Here is a 23,837-nt window from a genome sequence, read left to right as displayed (position 1 = left end):
TTTTCAAATTTCACCATTGATCATCCACCATCTTCATCTTGATCTCTATCATCCATATGACTTTAAAAGGGAGAGAGCTTTGCCCCTCAAAGGATCCATATTTTAAGTATTGTTATGCTGCAGGTTTTCTAACAAGTTTCTTTGGTGCTTTGTGGAGAACTTCTATTTCTTGTCTACATTCTCTCATACCATAACATTTTAGCTTAGATTCATGTTTCATGTTAGTTTAGCTTCTATTTTACAATAATCTATCTCACATAGCTTAATATTTGGATTGTAACACTCTCATACATGTTTTAGCATAGCTACATTTTGCATTCTCATTTTAGCTTAGTTTCCATATTTGCATTGCATCCTTGAGGAACTCCTTGGGACATTTGCATTTTTGCATCTTGTCTTTGGAACCTCCCATTGCATGGTTTACTAGCAAGAAGAGTATTTCTAAGGCTCATCTAAGATCCTTCTTATTCTTGAAATATACTCTCTTGCACTCCATGGATAGGGAGCTCTAAGCCGACATCCAAGCATTCCAAACTCATGGAATCATTTGGATAGAAGGGTTTAGAGTGGGACACTTTTGAGTGTACATTTTTGGTGCCCACCGTGGGGCTTGAATCAAGTTTCTAGCTCCATTTTATTTTATTTGTCATTATTGGTTTTTTACAGCAGCATATTAGATCTAATCAAGTGCTTTTGTACAATTATCACTTTAGTTTCAAGACCAACCCATAAGTAGATTGGTTTGAAGTCCAAAAATCTAGTTGGTTTAAAGATTTGATCATATCTTTTAAACCTCTTAGAGTTTGGTTCTAAATTTTTTTTTGTAGGTTGGGTATGTCTCCAAAATGTCTTAAGACAATTTTTAGAAAATTGTGACATGATTCGCAAGAGTTATGAGTTTTTTTTAATTTTTCATAAAAGACCATTTCTGATCACAAATCAGCATATTTTTCAAAAAAACTTACATTGTCAAAAAAAAATTTAAATTATAAGAGGGGTAATTTCTTTGTGTTTTGACTTTTGAAGTCGTATTAGGGATTAAAAACCCAATTTGATAAATCTGGCCTATTTTGACAAAATGGGTCTCTAGGGCACAAATGAAGAGATTTTTTTGAATTTCTTACATTTTTTAAAAGCTCTCTAATTTTTAGTAGGGGTTTCTTCTTTTTATTTCTATTTTTGGATCCAAAAGCATAGCAAAAAAGTCTAATCTTGTTGACTAGGTCAAAAGCAAAGAGTAAAAATTAGAGCATTTGTGATTAGTTTGCACTTTCTTTGCATACACTTGATTGGAAGATAAATTGGATATTTGAGGAAACTAACCACTTTTTATTGCATTTTTTAATGTTATTTCACACTAACTTGTGGTGCTAATGTAACGCCCCACCAATGGATCCAAAGAATTAACCTTAAGTTTCACTAAGTTTGGTAGCATTTTTTTTTTTTTTTTTGAAACATGAAAACAACCATTCATAACATAGTAGCAAAAGCAATAACATCATTTAACTGAAAGTAAACATAAACATACATGATAGGTTTCTTTCTTCATGGATCCCTTAACGTTGAATTACATCTAAATCAACTAATGTTAATGATTCCATCCAATACTACATCCACATAAAATAATAATGAAAGACCCAATGTTCATAAATTACATTTTTGAATGCTCAATCATCCACTGTACATGCCATAGGGTATGAAAGGCTTAAAAGAATATACATATGTGAAAATAAAATACATCATCATCCTTATTCTAGTCCATGATGCAATAAAGTAAATTTAATCACATGTCATACATGATACATCATCATAAAAGATATAAACATTCATCATAAAGGATAACCATTTATCACAAACATAATTAACTAAGTGCATGGTTCCTCCCAACTTTAAATAGAATCATTAGACCATCATGGAACCTAGCCATACCTCTGTGGATAACATTCCAAATCACCAAAGAGATCATTTGTAGGAATGTCACTCCTAAATCACACTACATCATATGCAGAAAAAAAATCTAACTTGCAAGATAAAGCATAAGATAACATCAACTAATAGATGCAAATCATCAATATAAGGATACATGTCCACCATCATAATCAAAGAATGCATTAGCCATGGTATCTCAAATGGATCTCATGTGGTAAGAGTGAAAAAGCACTACCACCTAATTGCGTGGAACCTAAATGGTCCACTCCCACCACACTGAGGAGATAATCTCAAGTTCCAAATAGGTTATCAAATCACATAGCAAAAATACTCTCTAAGTATAGGAATCCTAAAATTATACTAACTCAAAGGTTCCAACACAAATCGACATCTAATCCCAGAGGCACAACAAAGACAAGTAGGAAACCTACTATGCAAGCGAGAAAGTGTCATCACATGGATCATGCTAGAGTTACCCTGGTAGGCTTCCAATAGACCCTAGCCCCCTAGTGATCTCTATGTAGCCACTAGTATCCTCTCATATAGATGAGGCATACTACGAAATGCAAGGTTGCAACCAAGTGTTCTCTCTAGTCCCATCCTAATTTGTACTAGCACTCGAGGCATGGGCGAGAACAAACAGTTATCTTATTAGGTTCATTAAGTCAATATTAGGTGTAATGTTTTCACTTATTAAAATAACTTACAATGAGTTACCCTGGCAACCTCTTAGGACCCTGGCCCCCATTCCAAGCCACTTTCCAACACTACAAGTAGATAATCTACCCTAGGCTCATGGAATCATAAATCACAAAATCACCACAGTCCTATACAAGTGACTGAAAAAATACCAAAAGATAATACATAATAAGAGCATCAAATCTCCATGAGCAACTAAAAAGCATCCATAGATAATCATGACCACACAGTTCTCTATTGGCAACTAAAGGTATCACTGATAATCACAATATCCATTAGTTCTCAACAAGCAACCAAAAGTGTCTCAAAGTAATATTGATTGAAGGCTTCAAAATGCTTGAGTCAAAACATGTCACAACATGTCATTATCAAGATCAGATAACAAATCAATCTCATCAAGTAATTGGAAAGTAATCCAATACAACTGATCAATAACTTATAAAAAGATTACATAAATCACAGCTTAAACAAGAAGACTGAAGACAATAGCAATCAACATGCCATTGCATAACCATGGTTGAGTTTATAAAGATCATAATCAAAAGACATCATCATGACATCACAATCATAACACCCGAGCCTTTGGTAGATGTCCTATAACTGGTCAACAATTTAGTTAACCCAAAAACCCAAAACAAGAAGTATAGGGAAAACACATAATGCAAGCACATGTTTTGGTTTGCTAAAATTACATAGTTGAATAAAGTGTGGAAGTCTCAGTTTTCATTTTACAAATTTAGATATTGAGTGGAGAAATTTGTGTGTTTCATCTAACCCATGCATTTGTTTGACAGATAAAAGTTTTCCTCCCAAGCTCTTTTAAAAACAATTTTCTAAACCGTTTTAAGAATGTTTTACTAAATCACTATATTGATAAACGATCCCTCTACTAAAAGATCAATTTCCTCTAAATTACTCTAGGAAGAATTATCTATTTTCAATTGTTATCACTTTATAATCTCAATAATTTATAGAACATCCTCATAATTTATAAAACATCCCCATATAAATTCTAATTCGTTTTAATCTTTTTAAATACAAACTGCATCAATAATTGATTTCTACAAATTTAATAACTAAATAAAAATTTCATCAACAAATTATATAATAATATATAATTATTATTATTAAATTATATAATAATAATTATTATACATTATTAATATATAATACTAAAAATATAAAATAATTAATATTAACAACAAATTATATAATAATATATAATAATTATTATTATTATACATTATTAATATATAATACTCAATAAAATAATTAATATTAACACAAATTTTATAAACACAGAATAATAAATGTGTTTCCCCCCTATGGTATGCAGTACAGTTCTCTGCAAAGTGGGGTCATACCTTCTTGCAATGCTGTCACTGCCTTAAAATGACAGGGTCGTGGCTGCCTGCTAAAGCAAGCCTGCAATAGCATTGTTGTTGCAGAGCCTGCGGTGATAGAGCCGCCAGCGTCGCTTTAACTAAAGGGGGGTGGGGGTTACGGGTTCGTCCCTCCCCGCCCCTTTTAAAATTTGCTAATATTTTTTATATTAACATTTTTAAATAACATTTTCAAATGCGCTTAAAAGCATTTTTGATAAATGCGATTCAGTTTTTATAATAAAATTTTTTGACTGTGATTTAATGAGTAGTGTTAACAAATATATATATATATATATTGTATGTATGTATGTATGTATATATAATACTTAGTAATAATCCGCATGTATATATATATATATATATATATATATATATATATATATATATATATATATATATATATGTATGCAGATTTGCATCATTTAAAAAAAAGAACAAATACATAGTTTTTAAAACAAACGGGCTTTCTAATTTTATAATTTAAAACCTCTTCCTATAATGATTGATCTCTAGATTTGCCTAATTGATCCTTCTAATAGGTTTGTCCATAGGCATTTGAAAACCCTAGCCCCCATAATTTCCTTAGATCTATGGATATGGAAATTTTTTATATAGAATTTAACCACCCATAACAAAATGCATAGAACCAAGATATGAAAATTCTCATAAAGCATTCAAAAGACACGAAGAAGATAGGAAGTGCAAGAAGAAAAATTTCATATGCAAAATTCACAAGTGTCTACCTGGACACTGATGCTAATTCACTTCTCCTCAGAATCCATAGAGCAAGCTCCTTCCTTCTCCAATGTTCTCGAGTCCTCCAAACACGCTTTCTAAGCTTCTAGGAGTGCCTAAATATAAAGAACTCTCAGGAAACACCTAGAATGTCTCTAGAAACAACCAGAAGGTGTTGACAACTAAGCATGAGTCTTTTCCAACCTTTTAGATGAATCACAAGGTTGTAGACACCATGTACTTAATTTGTGTGCTAACTCCTATGTTGTTGACATACGTGAAATAAAAAGGTGCATTTACTCCTAGTTAGACTTATAACTTTTATTTTAATTCTTTTATCTTTTCTATCATTATTATTTATTTATTATTTTATTATTATTATTATTATTATTAATTTTAATTTCTTTAATTTAATTCTTTTTCTCAATTAATTCCCATTTAATTAATTAAAATCAAAATATCAAAAGATCATGATATAATATTAATTTTTCCTAAAATAATTAAATTATTAATTAAATCTTTTAATTTAAGACTTAATTAATAGAAAATTCACCATAGACCTCCAATATAAAATATGAAGATCCATTACAAAACAATCCATGCAAAATCAGTCTAAAGGGTTAAAATCACAAGTTATGTCATCTGACACATTCGAAAGGTAAAATATCTTGGATACTTGTCCTACCTTTCTAGGAAAAATGGTTTAAGGATTTAGGATTTGGACTTGAGAATTTATCTCCCCTCTTTTACCATTGAGATAGTGCGATAGGGTATGCTCATCCTGGCAATTCAGGGAAGTCGATGCCCGGTACCTGCAACCTACATTAAATCCATGTGTGTACATACAATATATAAATACTAAGCTAAACAGGCAATGACAGAAAGTGGTGCATCATGTAGATCCTGACTAGCAGGTGACTATGACTCCCTTCCTTAACCACATCAGAAATGCCATACAATAAGAGAACAAACACACACACCATACACACACAAGTATGGGGTTAGTATCCATAAGAAAACACATGTAATAATAACCATCTAACTAATCATGATCAATAACTAGAAATAATGTAATAATCATGATGCATTTATGAAATGTAAAGTTTAATTAATCTCATCACATATTAGCTAAATCCATAGCACAATATCTGATAGTCTCAAAAAAATGCTACTAACCATCAACATAAAACTATTCTAACATAGTCCAGCAATAATAGCAACAATGTGTCTAGAAAAATGTAAACAAGGGCAGGCACTATAGCTAACAAGTTGTGATTGCAAGTTGCCATCCTTGTGAAAAAAATTAAAATATTGCATAAAAAGAATGCATGTCAAAGCTTCAAATGCACAAGGACTACTAACGATTGTTTGCAGGGTTGCCCAATGCATAAAAATCTAATTTTTCTTGTTCTTTACTTTTACATGTGCGACATATAGTAGTTGTTTATTCTTAGGCACATTAAAACTTACAATTGGGATCTTTTGGTGATAGGAGAGTATGCTCTTCACCCTTGTGGTGAATCAGAAATCTTGACTTACCATTTGGTTTCAAGAGTAAGGGGCAACTGAATCTTCTTGGTGTGTTTGGGAGAAAATGATTGGAATAAGAGAGTATGCTCGTCACACTTGTGGTGAATGAGAAATCTTGACTTCAAAAAGTTGATCCTCTCTTTGTGTAATTTAGAATCCTTTAGAGGGCTTGCTCTTGGACAACCTGAGAGAAATGACCCAAGTGGAGACAAGTCGATTGACTGGCTCTTCCAACCCACTATAAACACAAGGCTACCAAGGACACAAAACCTTGGTAGACGTAGTGTTTGTCTTTGCCTAGTCTAATTGCTTATGGGATTTTGACCATAGGGAGATCACTAGGTAAGACTGCTTAAGGTACTCTTGTGGTCATGAGATCGGTTACTCATCACAAGGTAAGGTGTCCCATAATTGAGAACAAGAGGAACACTATGAACGGAAGCCCTATCTAAACACCCTAAGTTAGTAACTACCCTTTTTAGCCACTCAACTTCTTGGTGCAAGGATCGATCCTAGTGGACTAATTGAATCACCCCAGGATTTTACACTCACCATCTGTGTTCCCTTGGTTATGCTTATGAAATTTCCATGACAAAGCCAATATCTCTTGTGAGCAACCACTTGGTGTGAGGCAAAGGAGTATCAAGCGTGGGCCAAGTTGTTGAGTAATGAACCATGTCCTTTAGGTATATATTTCTTGATGTGTTCTCAAATGTGCTAGACCTATGGAATTCTTTGGAACATACACATGATGATAGTTCTAGAAATTTCTTTTGAGACCTCACATATTCTTGTATCATGCAAGGTTGCCTTGTCCCTAGCTTGATTGTTTGAAGAATACTCCATGTGTCATTGTCTTGCTTGGAAAAAAATTGCTTTTGAACATCAAACTTGCTATGCTATCAACTATTGTCAAACTTTGTCAACCAAGTCAAAGCATCAAGTCTTAACATTTTTCTTGTTTTGCATGCTAAGGGGAGTCTCATCATTTGATTTTTATCTTAGAGTTCTTGAACATGCTTAAAGTGGCTCTTTGGTCTTAGTGATCTTGGTCTTTTTTTCTTCATGGTCTATGTTTGCTTGCTAGTTATCCTTTTGCTGAAATGGTTACCTTGATTTCTTGACTACACTCTTAGGTTTGGAAATTTGTTCACTTGTCACCCCACTTGCTCTATCTACTTGGTTATTGGCTTCTTGCCTAGCTCTGGACTTGAGTCACTAGTGTCATAAGTAACTTGGACACTTTCTTGACAAGTCACTTTACTCTATCTTTACTATATTGGCAAGTGAATAATCTACATCTCTAGTTTGGACATCAAGTTATCTTATGTCACCTTATTAGCTTCCTCTAGTCTACTTCATGCTTGATTATCTATCTACCACTATGGAATTCAAAGCTTGTGCCTACCAAACCTCAACCAAATCTAGGTGATCATGATATCCTCCATGCCGCTAAAGAGTTTCAAGATCTATATGCACAATACAAGGAACTAGAAGAGACAAATGATCTTTCTTACCTTCATCTCTCTAAGCACATGTCTACTCAATATAACAAGAAAGTTCACCCTCATGAGTTTCAAGTAGATGAAGTCATTCTTAGAGAGAATCCAAAAAATCAGCAACATAGAGAGCAAAAAGGGAAATTTGAACCTAATTGGTTAGGTCCTTACATTATCACAGCAGCATTCGGGTCTAGTGCTTATTAGTTGTCTACTCTTGAAGGGGAAGAGCTTGCAGAACCTATCAACATCCTACACTTGAAGAAGTTCTATGCTTAGAGTCTTGTTGCTTAGCTATCTTGTATATATCTATGATCATGAAAAAAAATCCTAAAAATCAAAACAATGCCTTGAAAAAAATGATCATCGTAGTCCCTTATGCAGACATCATAGTCATTTGTGGCATTCATCTAGTGATCTTCAACAATATCCTCATGATGAAACTCTTTTCTTTCTAGACTCTTCACTCTCCTAATATTGTCAAAGTATGGCTAGGGAGAGTTGTTTTCTTCAAGAGGACAATTCTCCCATTCCCATTCGAAAGACAAAATATCTTGCTTCTACTTCACCTAATATGGTCCAATGATCAAGGGTCATGCCTAGCAAGGTCTTCGTTGTCTCTTTATCTTCTTATATGCTGACTCAATTTGCCAAGCAATCTCTAATAGCACTAGTTTTTCACTTGGATATCTTGGAAGCTTCTTAAGATTAATGAAGGCACCAACTACTTGAAGATATGTGAATGCTTTGAACTGGATGAAATAAGCTTAGAGAATTGTAGTCTATGCTTTGGCTTCATTAGATAGCCTCTTCCCATAATCTCTCTCAATGAATTGAATCATCCCAAAAGTGGATGCATCATTCATGATTCTATTCTTCTTACTTATGCTGAGGGCTTCTTCTTTATTAGCTGAGGGTAGACTATGTATGGCCAGGCATTAGGATCTTGCATACTACCTCTCCTGTACAAACTAGGGTAGTTTATCACCCTTGTCGCAAGCAAGTGTACCATGTAAGAAGTCATATAGAACTTCTTCTTGTCTTTTATTGTCCACAATTGCTCACACAATTTTTCACTTAGTGTGGTGGCCCAGTCCAATGGTATCTTCGCTACTCTAATGGTCTCAATGAAGTTGACCATGAAAGTGATGAGGTGGCCCACTATAGGTAAACTCATAACTCTGCTCAAAAGAATAATAGAATAATTGATATCCTCCTTCATTTATCCTTGGGTGATATCCACTTTTCCTATTATGTTTCCCCTAGGAGGCTTCTCAATGAGGTATGATGATTATATAAGGTCTATCATCTCCTACTAGTGCTCCTTGTACCATCTCTTTGCCACTTCATATGATATTCTAATGAATTGATCAGCCCTTGGGAGATGGAAGACCCTCTAAATATTGTTAGGTCATACATTCAATACAACTTCTCCTGTGACACTCTTGACCACTCTCTCTTCAGCAACAAAATGTTGCACTAGTGTCATGATTAGTTTTCCTAACTGCACTAATATGGGATGTGAAGCTACACTCATGAACCCAAAATGAATCAGTGAGGATACAAGAGCTAACCTCTTGGTGGGCTTATTGTAAATTCTGAGGAGTTCTCCTAAGTCAGTATGTCCCAAATCTGTATCTTTGATTTTTGTGTGATCATCATGGAATTTTGATTTTGATGGTATGCCTTGGAATTTAAATATGACAGGCTTGGCTACCATTCTCGATGTGGATGCCATTTTAATCTTTGATCTACATGACGTGAGAAAAAATGTTTATTAGTTAAAAATAATAAAGACTTGGAAATAAAATACAAAAGCCTTAAATTTAATGAAAAATAAACATAAAAATGAAATGCCCAATTTGGAAACTTTTATTTTATTTTATTTTTTTTTAAAGTCTATTTTCTTACTCTATTTTATTATTTTTATTTTATTTTATTTTTTACTTTTTTATTTATTTTTTCTTTTATTTAAAAAAAAGGGTGGGGGTGAAAAGTGGATCCACACACAATTTAGGGTTTGGAGGCACATAGCGCTACTTTGGAGCGAGTATGGAAGACAATAGCATGAGCAGTGGTGAGGTTTTAAAATGGGTCATGCTATGTGGGAGTGTGTGTAGGTGTGTGCCATGTTGTGCGGGAGTGTGTGTAGTGGAGCACATAGAAGACACGGTGCCATGTAGCACACTGAGGGTGGAGTGTGCAGAGGGTGTAGTGTCATGTAGCACATGGAGGGTGGAGTGCATGAAGGGCACAGTGTCACACAACACATAGAGGGCATGGTGTCATGGGCTCACGATGTCATATTAACATGGGCACACAACTCCAGTTGTGCTGGAGACATGTGACAATGTTTGGGTGCACCTTTGTATAATGCATGCGGCATGCCAAGCTCCTCAATCGCAATGTGAAATAGAATAATGAAGTGTTGTGGGGGGAAAGGGAGGTTTTATGACCCCAATAGACATGCAGGGTGTGTGTTTCACCCTTGAGCATATGCGCAAGTATGCGACGCGCACCTCGCGGGTTGCACGTGCATGAATATGGTGCACTCTTTGATTTTTTTTGAAACTTTTATAATTTTTTATATTTTTTAAAATTTTTAAAAAAAATATTTATTTATTTATTTATTTTTTACTTTAACATTTTTTCTCAAATCTTGAACTATGAGTTTAGGAGTTCGAAAAAAATAGGGGGTCCCTATTCCGAGGGAACGAGGCATGTGTTGTGGGAACTACAACAAATAGCCCCAAAAAAAGGAAAAAATGATGAAGGCATTTCTTCATCTGTAAACATTCTTCCAACGTGTGTCAAATACCAACCAAACTTTGAACATCTCGAGCTTATTTTGAATGACTCTGCAATCAAAACTCTAGAATTCAAAATCTTCAAGATTAGTGTGTGATTCATGTGTTCATTCCCTTTGATGTCTCAGGATGCAGACTATAAAATTTTTCTAACAACTCAAAAGCAATCTTCCACTCCTTCTGGCTCATTCATTCAAAATCTCTATGAAGGTTATTCATCGATCATTTGCTTGACCAGAAGAGAGCATCAGTTTGAGGGCTCTTGGCATGGTGTCATGTTCTTTTAATTTTCTAAAAAAATTGAATAATCGCTCCATGTAGTTTTGATGAAGCAATGTTTTAGATACAAGATACTTTGCCTTTGAAAACATATCTTTTTTCCATTTCAGATCTTTAGAATCCTTCAGTCTTAATAGTGCATTTTTATTTTTATTTTCTTTCTCTTTTTTTATCTTTTGTATCTTGACTATGGTTAGATTGTGTAGTCAAGACATCAGTGTCATTTGTTGGATTTGATCTCTTGTGAACATCCCTTACATTCATCGTTTAGAACTTTTTAAAGAAACTCTCACCCCAAACAATGATCTTAGCAACCTTTTGAGAAGACCCCTCTTGTTTCAACCATTTGGTGTTTGGGTTGCCCTCCATCATCTTTGACTTCGATTTAATAGCACCTAAAATAATCAAATTTTAAATTTGCAAAGTGTTGAGAACTTGTTGGTCTAAACTTCTAATTTCTAGATTGAAAATCCCCTGTTTCTACAAGAAATGTCCGTTGCTCAGTTGGTATAAGACACACAATCATCCAAATGTCTTGACAAAGAAATACCTCTTCCTAAAATCATAACCAAAGAGTTTTTAGTAAAATCTTGAGAGAAAATCTCAAGTACACCTTACCCCCTAGGACCGACACAACTTTGAAAAGAAAACACACAATGAAAGCAAACACACAACATGAAAGTGAAACACACTTGCGAAAAATAAAAACCTAACTACTTGCAGAAATAAAATTTAATTAAATATAGAAATAAAATCTAACTATTTTTTTGTGTTTTAGGCTTCAAAATACTGCTTTAGAAACTGCCCATTTACAGGCAAGGAAAGAAATTCCCCCTATAAGGAACTAAGCCTAAAAGTATTTTCTTTGAGGATTTACACAATCTGATAAGGACCCATCCACAAGTGTTGAAACTTTGTATGACTACCTAGCTTTTCCTTCACCTTATCCCACAATAAAACAAGGCCAAAAATCTTGAATGACTTTATCATGTCCCTCTTGTCGAACCATCGCTTTATGATAGCTTGATGTTTAGCCATGTGCTCCAGTGCAGCTGTGCATTTTTCATCGATCTCCAAGAGATTCATCAATCTAATTTGTACTTTGTTAGCATCTTCAGCATATCCACTCATGAACTTTAGAACAAGGATTCTAAGGTTAAGTGGAAATACTGGCTCCTATCCATAGACAAGAAAATACGAGGAAGTCCCCAAAGCATTCTTGACCCTAACTCAATCCATCCATAAGGCATATTTCAATTGCATATGCCAGTCTCTGGGGTTCTCCTTTAATAATCACTTTATTACTATGATCAGGTTCTTTTTTGTAGATTTTGCTACTCCATTTCCTTATGGGTAGTAATCCAAAGACAATTTGATGATAACTTTATTCTCAAATAACCATTGAGTCAGAAATAGTAATGTGAAATTAGACTCGTTGTCGCACATAAGAGTGAACGACATCCCAAATCTAGTGACAATGTGCTCCTCCAAGAAATCTATTACCACTTTGGTAGTGCAATTCTTGTAATTTTTTTCTTTTGTCCATCTTGTGCAATAGTCTGTGGCTATAAGAATGTAGGCATGTCCAGTTGATGATGGTGGGCTAATCAGACCAATCAAATCCAACCCCCACTTTGTGAAAGGATGTATCTCATATACAGGTTGCAATGACATCGTTGGGTTTCTTTCTTTGTTTGCACTCATTTGATAGACATGACAAGAGTACACGTGATCAAAGGTGTCCTTAAACAATGTGGGCCAAAATTATCCCAACCTCAAAATCATATGAGCCATCACTTCTGCAAAACCATGCCGTCTACCATATTTGTCATGAAATTATTCTAGGACTTCCTTTGCTTCTTCACATCATTGGCATTTTAAGTAGATCCTCTCATAGTTCCTCTTCTACAAATTGTTGTCTTGCAGCATGTAGGAGTCACATTTCATTTTAAGTCCTCTACATTGTGAACTATTCATCCAACTTGGGCATCGATTCTGTAGGAGGTAATACACAATATCCTAGTACCAGACGTCTATCACTACACCTTGGCCGATATTGACTTGAGATATTATCATTTTTTTCATGTCATCTTTATTTGTTTCACTATCAAACTTGAACTCCTTTTCATTTCTGTCATGGATATCAGCTATCATCCACGACAATCCTTGACCTCTGACTAATTTCATAGGTTGGATCTCTAGGTCAAACTCTTGAAGTATTGCCATCCATTTACCCTGTCTTTCACCAAGTTCACTTTGCATCAAAAACATCTTTATTATTGGGTCAAGCACAATAGCATACACCTTACTTCTCAGTATGTAATGGAAAAATTTCTTCACTACTTTAACTAAAGCAAAAGACTATTTTTCGAGGTTAGAATAGTTTAACTCTACATTCCTTAGTGGGAAACTCATAAAAGCAATAGGTCTTTCATCTTCCTTCTCCTTCTTTTGAGTCAACACCCTTGCACATGAATGTCCTAGAGCAAAGGAATATATCTTGAAGGGAAGGTTGTAATCAAGATTGGTCAGTACTGAAGCCATGGAAATGACTAACTTGATATCCTCAAATGATCTCTTAACTTTAGGGGACCATTCTATCTTAGCTCCTTTCTTGAGCAAGTTATTAAGTGGGCACATAATCTCTGCAAATCCACTTATGAATTTTCAAACAAAATTTATCTTCTCAAAGAAAGATTTGAGTTCCTTTCGACTATTTAGGGGTGACAACTTTAAGATAGCCTCCATTTTATTAGGACTAATGGAGATGCCAGCTTCCAAAATGATATGACCTAGGAGTTTTCCTTTAGTGGCCCCAAATGAACACTTTTTGGGATTCAGAGATATGTTGTATTTATGACACCTATTGAGCACTTGTCTTAGGTCAGTTATGTGTGTAGTTTGGTCTTTTGAAAAGATAGTCAAATCAGCCATGTAAATAACTATACATCTATTGATCAATCCCTTGAATGCTTCATCCATGGCACGCTGAAATGTAGCTCCTATATTAATCAATCCAAATGGCATCCTCCTGTAGGCAAAGGTTCCATATTTGGTTGTAAAGGTAGTTTTTAGTCTATCTTCCTCTTCGACCATTACCTGATTGTAACCATAATATCCATCCAAGAAAGATATCATTTTTGAACTATTCATAATCTGTAAGACCTCATCAAACAAGGGCAATGGGTAATTGTCCTTCTAAGAAGCAAGGTTCAAATTGTGAAAATTCACACAAAGTCAAATCTCTCTGGTCTTTTTTCATATAGGAACTAGAGTAGCCACGCATGTGGAGTGATGTATAGGGAAGATAATTTTTGCATCCAATAATTTCTTGACTTCTTTCAGTATCAAAGGTTTGAGGATGGGATTAATTGGTCTCTGCCTTTGTCAAAAAGGTTTGGCATCCAGTTTGAGGGAGATATCATGTATAATGATCCAAGGATCATAAGTCTTCAAATCTTCATAGCTCTAAGAAATGACATCCTTGTATTCAATGAGTAGTTTGAGCATGTCTTCCCTTTCCTACAAACTGCATGCTTTCCCAATCTTTACCATCTTGGGATCATCTTCTATTCCTAAATTATATTCATCACGTTTCTTAGTCCCCTTTTCTTCCAAAATTATTTTGTTAAGTGTTGATTCATCATGATCAAAGATACATTCTAATTCAACCATCCCCTTAGGAATAGTATTGGTCTTGAGGTTCAAGATTCCATCTTCATCTTGAATTTTAGGATCCTCTGATTCGTCATCAGGGGTGTCATCTAATTCTTGTCCCTTAAAGTGACCACTACACATGATAAACTCTAGTATGTGCTGATCATCCTAAAAAACTTGAAAGTTCATGATATTGTCTAGAATAGATGGGGTAGCAAGCAGTTCAACTAAAAAATGTTTCAACTTTGTTCCTTCAATGGGTTGCAATGCACTCACTGAGATAGCAAGGGCATCAACTACCATGTTCTTTCTTCTAGGGATAGACTTTATGTTTAAAGCTTGGAAATCATCTAACAAGTCCCATACCCTTTTTCTATAGACAATCAATCTCTTATCATTGCAAGAGTACAACAATTTTACTTGTCGAATAACCAATTGAGACTCTCCTTCGATGATAAGAGTTGTTACTCCTTTCTCAAGTGCAAAGAGAAGTCTTCAAATCGGGGCTTCATATTCTACAACATTATTTGTGCATCTAAATTACAATCAGTATGCTGAATAGAAAGATTTACCCTTTGGGGGAACTAGCTTGATACCTGTACCAACTCCTAATTTACACTTGGAATTGTCAAAGCAAAGAGTTCAAATTAAGTTTTCCTTGGGTTTTCTGACCTTGTACTTATTCATTCTCAATTTCTTTTTTATTTGATCTTTAAAGGATTGTTTCTTTGGAACCCATTGTAATTTTCCAGTAGGAGGACTCGGCGATTCATCATTGTGAATACCTGATAGAAGGTGCATATGTTTTTCTTGTTTTTCATGAATATCCCCTACTAGTTCTTGAATTTCCTCAACTTTTGACAGAGGACATACAACCACTGAAGTCTGCCCCTGACCTTTTATGTACCTTCTTTTTCTTTGTATTTTGATCATTCCGAGTAAAAGAGAGGATAAACCTCTACCATCAGAAGAGGTATCACTTTATGGTGCATTCAAATCTTTAGTTTCCCTTTCAATTTCTTGAACAATATTGGATGCATCTATAGGAGTTTGATTTTCAAAAGGTTCCCTCTATAGATCATCAACTTTCTTTACTTTGACCAATTGGGTCAACACTCAAGCAACAACTTCTTGACATGAAAAAAATTCAAATTTAGAATGACTAACTTTATGCAATTGAAAAAATCCTGGAAAGAGGAGAATATTGGGATCAGCCTCTTCCCCCAAACATTGTAGGTTGGCCATCATCTGGTCTATGAATTGTGTTATGACCTCATCTTTTGGGGCTGAAATTGTGGAGTCCATATCTTAGTCATTTGGTTTCTCGATTGATGTAGTATCAAAAACCATGATCTTATAGGAGCCTAGATCTATTTGGAAGAAGGCTACCTCATTAGGGGCATTAAAATCAGTGATCATCTTTTTTAACTTGGGCTTTGCATCTATCTTGATTTGATTGTTCAAATATTTCCATGGCAACTAAAGCTGGGTAAAATCTATGGAAAACCACCCCCTTAGACACTTTGTCCATTCTCTATTGAGGAGAAACCTGTATGTTTTTGGAATATTAACCACATGTATATCAATGACGTCTTAAATTTGAGGGTCGACTATCAACTATATCCACACATCTTTTAATATGCCTATGACTTTGACCTTTGTTTTGTCCAACTATATCACTACCTAATTAGTGGGTTGAGGGGTAACTTGTAGCTTTTGTGCTATGGATAATAGCATGACATTGCATGAAGCTCCCAAATCAATAAGTCAATTATGAAGATTTTTCCCATATATCCTTATATTGAGCAAAAATAGGGGCACCTCCATCTTGTCTTTGAACATAGTGGGCAATGCCTCCGCGGTGTTAACTTGTTGTGACACCACCTTTTGAGGGGTGGTATTCACATTGTGGGAAGACTTTGTATAGTCCGGAGTCTTCATGAGTGCCTCTTATTGTTGTGGACAATTTTGAAACATGTCAAACATAGACATATTGGGTTTTTTTTGTTTTAAGTCATCCATTGCACATTTTTCAATATTTTTGGCACATTGGCTTGGTTCTAATTTTGTTGCCCCGTAGTTGGTGGTTTAACTGGTGCTGGATTGTTACTCACCCTTGGATTGGGAGGAATTGGTTGTTGTGCTAGAGGAATCCCATTTGTTAAAGGTTCTTTTTTGATTCTCAAGTTGTATGTATTCCAATTATCGCTACGAAAGGAAAACATTTCTTCATGCTGAAAGTCAGGTTCTCGGTTGAATGGAAATGAGAATTCTTCACTGATGAATTATTCTACTTGTTAATTTTGTGTGGGGTCATAGGATTCTAACAACATGGCATTAAATTTCATAGGAGTAGGATTATCACTTTCCTAAGAACTTTGAGCCATCTCTGGGTTCCCATTGTAGTGTGAAATGTCATTACTAAGTGCATTATGACCATCCTCATACTGATTGACATCCACATACTGAATGTTGTTGTTGTTATCAACAAGAATACTTCCATTATTTGGATGTGTATTCCACTATCAGTTATGTCTCTACAAGCCATTGTTGTGATCGAGAGGATTGAAATTGTTTCCCCATTATTATTTCCTGCATTGTTGTTGTTGCCATTGAAGTTTCTGTTGTAACTTTGGCCATAATTGTTGTTATAAGGACCGACATTGTTTCTTTGCAAGTTGTTATTCTATCCTTGTGACAACCTAAGTTGTTCATTTGTGACATAGTCTTTTTCATTTGATCAAATTATAAAATGAAGTTATTGTCTATTTCTACAAGAACTATTGCCTTCTTCTCAAAGAAAGTAGTCTTAGGAGGCTCATACCCTAGATAAGTCAATGTAAGGTTCTGTGGAGTAGGTGCTTGCTATAGTGGAACTAGATTTTCTAGTACAAATGGTCTAGGCATAGTAGGCACTCCAACTAGGTATGTTAGTGTTGTTTTGATGGCTTGAGGTGGGAGCATTAGTCCTCCTCCATTAGGATTGGCTTGTTTGGTGAAAGTTATTGCTTCTACAAAAACCTTCTCTAATGTATCAATATCTTCTATAGGAAGCCTTCTTAGAAAGATAGCTATAAGGGAATCCATGGCATTCAAATAAATTTGAATAGCTGCTTTAACTAGTATAGTGTATGGTGCCTCTAGCTTGCGATATTCCATTTGGAAGCAATGGTTGAAATGGGAAACCATCTCAGCTGGGTCCCTTTTGATTGATATGAATTGTTGATGCATCACAACTATGTAGATGAATGTTTTGAAATGCTCCAGGAATAATTTTTTGAAAGTATTCCAATCTCCAATACATCCCTATGAAAAATTGATGTACCAATTATAAGCAACTTCCCCCACAGGGTAGGGGAATAAACAAAGGACCACATCCTCATTGGCAATCTACTTTTGGTTGCAAATTTCTTTGAAAACTTTAATGTGGTCTTCTACAATTCGAGTTTCCCCATAGATGAACCTTGGGAAAAATTTCTCAAGATTATTAGGGAGTTCATGGAGTGCACCTCTCAAGTTTATTGGTGAGTCTATTGCATTTGTGAAGAAGGCCATCGGAGGATTTGGCAGGCCTAAAGGTGGCTGTTATGGAGGTGGAACTATGGGAGTATGCAATGGTCCACCAGGTGGTTTGAGTGGAGGTGGAGTTGATGAAGATGATGAAAGTTTGAATGGAGGTGATTGGATCTGGGGTACTCCCTTATCACTATGTGGTTTGCAAAAGTGGGTAAGCTCAAGAAACTCGTGTGCCCTTGGTGAAGACCTCAATGCTCACTGAAAAGGGGATTCTAGATCGGAACCCTCCAGTTTCCATCAATTCTAGAAAAAGTGTACCTTTGTAGAAGCACACTTTTCTCACCTCACTAAATTTTATGCACCATAGAGTTTCACACACCTACATAGCTATGGATCTATGTACTTGAAAACCTACAGAGCTACGCACTTGCGCACCTAAATTTCTCAAAAACTCAAAAAAAAATTGAACTTGTGTGAAGTGCAAATTTTGCAAAAAAGTGTAGAATTTTGAAACTTCGGCAAATTTTCCTTCATTTTTTGAGAATGAAAAGTGTGGCCCTCTTTCTAGTGCCACTTTTATTGAGCTATCATTATACATGATACTAAATGAAAGGAATTCTTGAGAATTCCTCTCTTGAAAAGCTGATTTTGTGAATCAACTCCAAGGTTTCGGGTTGTCTTGTGATGTACAAAAATTTGCTCAATTGAAGATAAATGAGATTGTTCACAAGGAGGCCTTTGCTAGTTCATTTTGATTTCAGAATCAGATGAAGAATCTACATGCTGCTCCAAAATAACACTAAAAGAACTATGTTTTTTTTTTTTTGTATTTTTTATGTTTTCTAATGAATGCAAGTTAACAATGCAACTAGTATGAATTCCTACTCTAACAAAGGGGTTAGAAAAGAAAATAACAAAACTTGAGAGAAAATAACATGAAATTAAAATTCTTAATTGACATAAATTATGAAAAATGACACACTTGCAAGTTAAGCTTTCAAAGAAATCAATAAATAACTAATGCAAGAAGGAGTAGCGCTTCTCTGATTCCATCGATGCAATTGTCAGTGAGAAACTTAATAGGCATATGATGTTTCACCATTCATCATATCACAAGGCCACAAAAAGTGCCCTAATGTGAGATGAAAAGTTATGTAAGAACAATTCTATGATTAATTCATAAGCTAGTTACACAAGAGAATTTTTTGATACCATAATAAACACCAGAACTAATGAAATGCACAACTAGGAACTAAGCAATAAACCTTTGGCTCAATCAAAAATTAATGAAAATAAATCCACAAAATAATGACACATTCAAGCAAGAATTACTACACTCCAAATGCAAGCACCAAAAGCATAATTTTATTGAAAAATAACAACAACCCTCCTTACATATTACAATGGGGTATTTATAAGAAATCGTCTTCAAAAATTGTGTTGAGATTGAGGGATATCTTCATGCAATAAAATGCTTTTAAATAACAAAATAAACTAGTTATATGCAAACTACAATCTAATTGGCACAAAGTAAGACTCCATCCATATTTTAATTCATTAATTGGATGCACGAGGCTTTTAGATGTTTAAAAACAAAGAAATATGAGAGTTCAAGTCGAAGTGGAAATGTCTGGGAGTGCCAAAAATAGAAGCTAATCCTTTAACTGCTATCAGAATGCATTTTCGATGCATGGAAAGCTCTATTTTTGGAGCTGGTAGTTAACTATCGGTGGAACTTTCTTGAAAATGTGCACCTACGAAGCTGTGTACCTGCATAACTACGCACCTCAAAATGGTTCAAAATCTCAAAATTTTATTGAGTGTCAAAATTGAAATTCGAGCATCTGGGTTTTGTTCTTCTTCATCCCAAAACTATGTTTGGATGTTTGCCCTTGATTTTTTCTATCATCTTAGTAATTTTAGCTGCATTAGGTAGATCTAAAGACTCATATTTTTCTTTGACCTTCTATCGATAATTGTCTACCTCAATTTGGGTATTAGCAAAATCCCTAAGTTTGGTATCCAATTCTAACAATGCTTCTTCAGTTATGAAGGCTTGTCAGATGTCTTCATCATCATCAACTTCCACAAAAATCTTCCTAAAATTCTCTACTACTACCTCAATAGGTAATATTTTTTCTTGTTCCTCATCTTCAAAAAATCCAAGCATGCATCGCTATAATGTTTCTCCACTTCCAAAATTTTCTCTTGGGCTTGTTCCTTGAGCCGATGAATCTCCTCATGTAATGTTTCCATTACTTTATTGCTATTCGCTATTTTCTCCATCCAATAATCGATCATATCTAATTCTTCTCTTGTATATACATCAATCAAAACCTGATATATTTGACCCATTATGGCTTGTAGAGTTTTCAAATCCTTACTCTAGGTCCATACTTCATCCATGATACTAAAGTCCTCCTTCAAAATTGCTACCATTTTATTCACATTTTCTTGCGTAGCATGCAGCAACTTCAAATTTCCCGTAATAATTTGGATACCTTTCTCCTCAAAACTTTCCCACCACTACTGACAGGCTTTCAAAAATGGATCCAGATGTACACCTCCCCCCTCTCTAAGTATAGTGTTCAAATTTTTCTCAAGCTGCTCAAGATCCAAGGGACCAACTACTTTGGCTAGATATCCCTTTAGGATCTCAACCTACGTTTGAAGTGTTTGGAGTTTGGCCTCATCATATTCCATGTTCTTGAGGACCTCTTTGACTCGTAGAGTCATCATCAATTAGCCTAAATATTGTGTAGGCCTCCCCAACATAACATCCTTTAATTCATAATCCTTGAGACCAAGGCTTTCCACATCTATGTCTTTAGGAGGGACAACCACTTATGCAAACAATTCTTGGCTCTGTGTACTAGTGAAAAATGCTAATGGCATTGCCTCATGGGATGGAGACTCGGGTTTATTCAAAATCTTTGCAATATCACAAATGTCTTCCTCTAAAGCACAAAATTGAGGCTTAGTACTCCTCATTATTTCCTTTCAGATCCATCTAGGGATATGTCCTATTGAGTACCTAGCTCTTGATGATGAAGGGGTATGTTCTACAACTTCCTTTCCTTTTTCGCTCCTACTTGGAGTTATCTCCTATTGGTAAGGCTCTTCTTATGTATCCTTAGTGTTAGTAGACCTTGCAACTTGAACCTTAGTGTCTTGGGAAGGTGGTTGAAAATATTCCATTACTTGTTCTTCCTTTGACACTTCATTGGTTTCCATTTGTTCTACTCCCTCTTCTTATGATGGTTCCTTCTAAACCTACTCTTCTTTTGAACTTTAAGGTGGAGGAGTAACTAAGCCCTTATCTATCACCATAATTTGTGGTGTAGATTAGGGAGTAAGATTAGGACCTTATGTATCTGGAAAAATTTGTGTCCACTCTTCCTATTGAGGTTCATCTATAGGGGTGTCCCTAATCATATCCCCAATCAATTCTATACCCACAAGCATAAAATCAAAATATGACATTGTAAAAATGCCATCGCCCTGATCACTCTACTCATCCACACATTGTTTTACTTCATCTTCCAAAGAAGAGAGTTCTAAGTGTTCTAATTGGGTGGATGGTGAGGTACCCATGGCACTCTTTCTCCTTTGTAGTTCATTGGCTCTTGCTAACTGAGTTCTTCCCTGCAGGGGCACTTGTTCCTCTTCCTCTTTTGATTCTTCTTCTTCCTCCTCTTCATCCCCTTCTAGAATGGTAGATGGAGAAGGCACCAATCTTCTATTGATCTTTTTCCTCTTTTTCATGCAAATCTTAATCCTCTTCTTTTGTTTATTGGAGGCAGAAGGAGAAGCGGGCTCTTCTTGTGCAGGAGGAATGGAGACTTTTGAAATATCTCCCTCTTCTAGTTGGTTGGGCACAATGGGAGGAAATTAAGGTTCATCCTAGACTTGAGTAGATCAAGTATCTTGGGACCCTTGTGTAATCTCTTCCTACTACTATGGAGGCACCTATTCTTCAGCCTATTGTGTTTGAATCCTCTAAGGGGAGGCCCTCTTCCTCTTGTTCTTTCCTTTCCTCTCTGGAGGGTGATAGTATCCAACCGGGCGATCAAGATGGTATATTGTCTCTGGCCTGATAGGAGACTAGGTCACAAAGGTAGGAATTGTTACTTTCATCCCTCTACCTCTTTCAGGGTGGGTTTGAGTGTGGAAGATAACTGTGTTAGGTATTGGATCAAGTTGAAAAGGCTTTTTGATACAATCCTTGTTCATTTTGACTATGTGCCTTGCTTGATGATTAATATCATCACCCTCCTCCCTATTAACCTTGACATTCATGATGGGTCTCTCTCCTATTTTATTTGAGTTAAACAAGGGCTGCAATAGCTCCTTTGAATCATGTTGCCTTATCTCCTCTGGGATATCTAACTAGAGAACCTTCTCTGCTAAATAAAAAGTCATCCTACAATAGGCCCTTATGCAAATATCATAGTCATTTGTGGCATTCATCCAGTGATCTTCAATAGCATCCTCATTATGAAACTCTTTTCCTGCTAGACTCTCTACTCTCCCAATATTGTCAAAGTATGACTTGGGAGAGTTGTATTCTTTGAGATGATAATTCTCCCATTCCCATTTGATGGATGGAATATCTTGCTTCCACTTCACCTAGTATGGTCCAATGACCAAGGGCCATGCCCATCAAGGTTCTATTGTCTCTTTATCTTCTCATATGCCGACTCAATTTGTCGGGTAATCTCCAATAGAACTAGTTTATCACTTGGATATCTTGGGACCTTCTTTGGATTGATGGAGACACCAGCTACCCGAAGATATGTGAACATTTTGAACTGGATGAAATAGGCTCCAAGAACTATAATCTATGTTTTGGCTTCATCAGATAGTCTCTTCCCATAATCTCCCTTAATGAATCAAATGATTACAAAAATGAATGCATCATTCATGATTTTGTACTCCTTTCTCTATGTCAAGAGTTTCTTCTTTACCAACTGAGGGTAGGCTATGTATGGATTGGCATTAGGATCCTGCATACTGCTTCTCTTGTACAAACTAGGGTAGTTTTTTGCCCTCACCGCAAGAAAGTATACCATGTAAGAAGTCATATAGAAATTTTTTCTATCTTGTATTGCCCCCAATTTCTCACACAAGTTTTCACTTAGTGTGGTGGCCCAGTCTAGTGGTATCTTCACTGCTCTGATGGTCTTAATGAAGTTGACCATGAAAGTGCTGAGGTGGCCCACTGCAAGTAAAACCATAACTCTGCTTAAAATAATAATGGAATAACTTATATCCTCCTTCATGTATCCTTGAGTCATATCCACTTTTATTGTTATCTTTCCCCTAGGAGGCTTCTCAATGAGGTATGATGATTGTATAATGTCTATCGCCTCCTACTGGTGCTCCCTATACCATCTCTCTACTGTTTCATATGAGAGTCTAATGAATTGATCATCCCTTGGGATATGGAAGACCCTCTCAATATTTTTGGGTCGTAGGTCTAATATGACTTCTATGAAACTCTTGACCATTCTCTCTTCAGTAACAAAATGTTGAGCTAGTGTCATGATTAGTTCTGCTAACTATACCGAAATGGATTGCAAAGATGCACTCACCAACCTGGAATGAATCAGTGAGGATACAAGAGATGATCTCTCAGTGGGCTAATTTCAATTTTTGAGGAATTCTCCTAAGTCAGTATGTCTGAAATCCATAGCTCTAATTTTTGTGTGATCATCATGGAATCTTGATTTTGATGGTACACCTTGGAATTTAAATACGATGGGCTTGGGTGCCATTCTAAATATAGATGCCATTTCAAT

The sequence above is a fragment of the Cupressus sempervirens genome, chromosome 5 (genome assembly GCF_028749045.1).
Source record: "Cupressus sempervirens isolate cs-2001-9-10 chromosome 5, ASM2874904v1, whole genome shotgun sequence".
Taxonomy (NCBI): Eukaryota; Viridiplantae; Streptophyta; class Pinopsida; order Cupressales; family Cupressaceae; genus Cupressus; species Cupressus sempervirens.
This window is presented reverse-complemented; position numbering follows the sequence as displayed.